Source organism: Populus nigra, chromosome 2 (genome assembly GCF_951802175.1).
Source record: "Populus nigra chromosome 2, ddPopNigr1.1, whole genome shotgun sequence".
Classification (NCBI taxonomy): domain Eukaryota; kingdom Viridiplantae; phylum Streptophyta; class Magnoliopsida; order Malpighiales; family Salicaceae; genus Populus; species Populus nigra.
The window spans coordinates 12159944-12164943 of NC_084853.1; positions in this window are offsets into that span (position 1 = coordinate 12159944).

Genomic DNA, 5000 nt, shown 5'->3' on the forward strand with positions numbered 1-5000 from the left:
CCGCAGCCGGAGGCGAAGGATCTCGAAGGGACAAGGGACAGGCCGCGGGGGGGAACGACAGGGACAATCATGCGGGGGGCTGTCAGCCCCGGCTCGCAAGACGGAGGCCAGGCCTCGGCAGCGGGCACGTCACGCCACGAGGTCGGGGATTGCGAGGAGAGCCAACGCATGGGCGCGCGCACGGCAATTTAATGCCACGCCCACGCCAGCGTAGAGCTCTCCTCGCAATCCCCAAGCTCGGCGGTCCGCACCAGCCACGTCGGCCAGGCCTCCGACTTGCGAGCAGGGGCAGCGGCCACCGCCGCCGTGACGTCGCGGCAAGCAGACAGCCGCGCAGCAGCTGCCAGCACCTTGGCACAAGCACGGCAAATGAATGCCACGCCCACGCCGCGGATAAGCAGCCCCAACGCGCCCGACGGCTTGGAGCGGGTCCCGAAGACGGTGGCCGGAATCGGGTCGTCGCCGGCCGGAAAACGGGTCATCGATGCCGGCAATACTTCGGGCCATGAGGCCCCCCACCTTAGTCCGAGTTTAGCAACAGCCCACATATCCCCCGCGGCAGGCCTATGGGCGCCAGGCCAGCGCGCCCCATGGCCAGTCAGGGGGCACCCCCCTAAAGAGCAATAAGTGTCATTGAAGCTCTGGCAGGGGGAGACACTACTAGGTCCCAGCTGTCACCCCCCCTCTAAAAAATTCATTTCTTGGTATTTTGAGCTGAAATTTTGCACAGAGGTTGGCAAAAATCCAATCCAACTTTATTAATTTTTCCAGAATTTTTCGAGGTCGGGAAGTATTTTTTTTTATTTTCCTACCATTAAAAATCGAGGAAATCGGAAAAAATAGGAACCGGCCCGGAATGACCCCAAATTCAGTGGGCAGCCTCATAAAAATATGGCTGATTTTACTGGATTGATTTCATGTGGAAAGCACGACGTTTTGTTGTAGGAATGCGGGAACCCCGGCGGCTCGCCTGCCGCGGCCAGCGACGTCGGGCTGGCCCCTGCAGCGCCTAGCCTCTCCCACGCGGGGGGCAGGCCAGAACGCGGGGGGCCAGGGCCCGAAGGCAGCCCCCCCGCGGGCGAGAGAGCAAGCCAGCAGGGGCTGTCGCCTGCCGCGGCCAGCGACGTCGGGCTGGCCCCTGCAGCGCCTAGCCTCTCCCACGCGGGGGGCAGGCCAGAACGCGGGGGGCCAGGGCCCGAAGGCAGCCCCCCCGCGGGCGAGAGAGCAAGCCAGCAGGGGCTGTCGCCTGCCGCGGCCAGCGACGTCGGGCTGGCCCCTGCAGCGCCTAGCCTCTCCCCCGCAGGGGGCAGGCCAGAACGCGGGGGGCCAGGGCCCGAAGGCAGCCCCCCCGCGGGCGAGAGAGCAAGCCAGCAGGGGCTGTCCGCGCGTCGCGCGGCGCGGCATGGCTGCGGGGGCCGCGCGCGCGCGCCCAAGCGCCCAAGGGCCCCCAAGGGCCCCAGGCCCTCAGGCCCCAGCGCCCCAGCGCCCAGCGCGGGCGGGCGCGCGCGCGCGTGTGGTCTTTGAGGGGCGCCGGCCTGGTGGCTCCCTAAAGAGCAATAAGTGTCATTGCAGCTCTGGCAGGGGGAGACACTACTAGGTCCCAGCTGTCACCCCCCCTCTAAAAAATTCATTTCTTGGTATTTTGAGCTGAAATTTTGCAGAGAGGTTGGCAAAAATCCAATCCACCTTCATTAATTTTCCCAGAATTTTTCGAGGTCGGGAAGTATTTGTTTTAATTTTCCTACCATTAGAAATCGAGTAAATCCGCAAAACTAGGAACCGGCCCGGAATGACCCCAAATTCAGTGGGCAGCCTCATAAAAATATGGCTGATTTTACTGGATTGGTTTCATGTGGAAAGCACGACGTTTTCTTGTAGGAATGCGGGAACCCCGGCAGCTCGCCTGCCGCGGCCAGCGACGTCGGGGACGCTGGCCTGCGCTGTCGAGCCCGCGAGGGCTGTCTCCGCGGCAGGCCCCCCCTGAACGGGGCACGACAGGCCACCGCGCTGGCTCGTCCAGCGTCGACAGTCCCTCGTCCAGGTTTCAGATCGCGCCAAGTCGAACCCATGACCTGCTCAAGCCATCGTGCGCTGCCGAATTCGCATCTGCGTGTAGGCTGCCATTCCACGCGGCAGCCCCTGTTTTCGTCAGCGTGCCCCCCTGACGAATTTTCCTGCCTGGCCCAGTCCAGCGTCCAGCCCCTGTTCGTCGAAAAATCTGCGCTGCTGATTTTCCACGACGAGCCTACTTTCGTCAGCGTGCCCCCCTGACGAATTTTCCTGCCTGGCCCGGCCAGTCCAGCCCCTGTTCGTCGAAAAATCTGCGCTGCCGATTTTCCACGCGGCAGCCCCTGTTTTCGTCAGCGTGCCCCCCTGACGAATTTTCCTGCCTGGCCCGGCCAGTCCAGCCCCTGTTCGTCGAAAAATCTGCGCTGCCGATTTTCCACGCGGCAGCCCCTCTTTTCGTCAGCGTGCCCCCCTGACGAATTTTCCTGCCTGGCCCGGCCGGTCCAGCATCCAGCCCCTGTTCGTCGAAAAATCTGCGCTGCCGATTTTCCACGCGGCAGCCCCTCTTTTCGTCAGCGTGCCCCCCTGACGAATTTTCCTGCCTGGCCCGGCCGGTCCAGCATCCAGCCCCTGTTCGTCGAAAAATCTGCGCTGCCGATTTTCCACGCGGCAGCCCCTGTTTTCCTCAGCGTGCCCCCCTGACGAATGTTCGTCGAAAAATCTGCGCTGCCGATTTTCCACGCGGCAGCCCCTGTTTTCCTCAGCGTGCCCCCCTGACGAATGTTCGTCGAAAAATCTGCGCTGCCGATTTTCCACGCGGCAGCCCCTCTTTTCGTCAGCGTGCCCCCCTGACGAATTTTCCTGCCTGGCCCGGCCGGTCCAGCATCCAGCCCCTGTTCGTCGAAAAATCTGCGCTGCCGATTTTCCACGCGGCAGCCCCTCTTTTCGTCAGCGTGCCCCCCTGACGAATGTTCGTCGAAAAATCTGCGCTGCCGATTTTCCACGCGGCAGCCCCTCTTTTCGTCAGCGTGCCCCCCTGACGAATTTTCCTGCCTGGCCCGGCCGGTCCAGCATCCAGCCCCTGTTCGTCGAAAAATCTGCGCTGCCGATTTTCACCGACGAGCCTACTTTCGTCAGCGTGTCCCCTTGACGAATTTCCCTGCCTGGCCTGGACAGTCCATCTTCCAGCCCATGTTCATCGAAAAATCTGCGCTGCCGATTTCCCCGACGAACCTGCAGCTGCACAAATCTGCGCTGCCGATTTCCCCCCCTGTCGGCATGGCTGCCGCTGCCCCGATGTCCAGACCAACAGTCTTTTTTGTCGACTTTGCCGATTTTGTCCGCGCTGCCGATTCCAACACTACCCCCTGCATCCAAACCAGCATTGTTTCGTCAGCTCTTCCCCTGACGATTTTAGCCCTGTAACAAACAGTAGGCCTCCAATCCCGCCAACGGGAGCCAAGTTGATAGGGAAGAGAATTGAATGACGCGCCTGGTCCTCGCACCCCGCCACCCGAGGGGCCTTTTTCCCGGCAGCCTCTGAAAAACTCTAGCTTTCACGGTCCTCGCCGCCCCTCACCACCATGGCAGGCCTCTAATCCCACCCATCAGCAGTTGTAGCCGATAGGGCAGTGATTTGAATGACGCGTCGCGGGCCGCCGGGTCATCTCACCCGGCCATTAATTGGAGCGTTTTTGGCTGGCCGAGGATGGGGGGATGGATCTCTTCTTCCGAAAAAGCAAACAGTACATCGGGAGTTATGTTGACGGGGCATGGAATTGAATGACCCGTCGCGGGCCGCCGGGTCATCTCACCCGGCCATCCCGGGGAGCGTTTTTCCCGGCAGCATCGGGGAAACTCTTGCTTTCACTGCCCGCTGCCCAAGTCCCCACTCGCATCGGCCCCCCGCGCCAACAAGCCAACGCTGCCGAATCGGCAGACACTGCTGCCGAGTCTGCCGACACTGCCCCGCGGGCTGCCACTGCCCCAGTGTCTAAACCAGCGGTCTTTCTCATCGAGCCTTGGACTATCCAGTCCGTCCTGACTCATCGCCAGCACCTGCTGCCGATTCTGCCGACTTTGCCGATTTTCTCGGCGCTGCCGATTCCAACACTGCGCCCACCGTGTCTGAACCAGCGCTGTTTCCTCAGCGTGTCCCCTCGACGAATTTTCCTGCCTGGCCTGGACAGTCCACCGTCCAGCCCGTGTTCGTCGAAAAATCTGCGCTGCCGATTCTGCCGACTTTGCCGATTTCGTCGGCGCTGCCGATTCCACCACTGCCCGCCGTGCCTGAACCAGCGCTGTTTCGTCAGCGTGTCCCCTCGACAAATTTTCCTGCCTGGCCTGGACAGTCCATCGTCCAGCCCATGTTCGTCGCAAAATCTGCGCTGCCGATTTTCCCCGACGAACCTGCAGCCGCACAAATCTGCGCTGCCGAATCTGCCGACACTGTCCCGCGGGCTGCCACTGCCCCAGTGTCTAAACCAGCAGTCTTTCTCGTCGAGCCTTGGACTATCCAGCCCGTCCAGACCCATCGCCAGCACCCGCTGCCGATTCTGCCGACTTTGCCGATTTCGTCGGCGCTGCCGATTCCAACACTGCCCGCCGTGCCTGAACCAGCGCTGTTTCGTCAGCGTGTCCCCTCGATGAATTTTCCTGCATGGCCCGGCCAGTCCAGCGTCCAGCCCATGTTCGTCGAAAAATCTGCGCTGCCGATTCTGCCGACTTTGCCGATTTCGTCGGCGCTGCCGATTCCAACACTGCCCCCCGTGCCTGAACCAGCGCTGTTTCGTCAGCGTGTCCCCTCGACAAATTTTCCTGCCTGGCCTGGACAGTCCATCGTCCAGCCCATGTTCGTCGAAAAATCTGCGCTGCCGATTTTCCCCGACGAACCTGCAGCCGCACAAATCTGCGCTGCCGAATCTGCCAACACTGTCCCGCGGGCTGCCACTGCCCCAGTGTCTCAACCTGCGGTCTTTCTCGTCGAGCCTTGG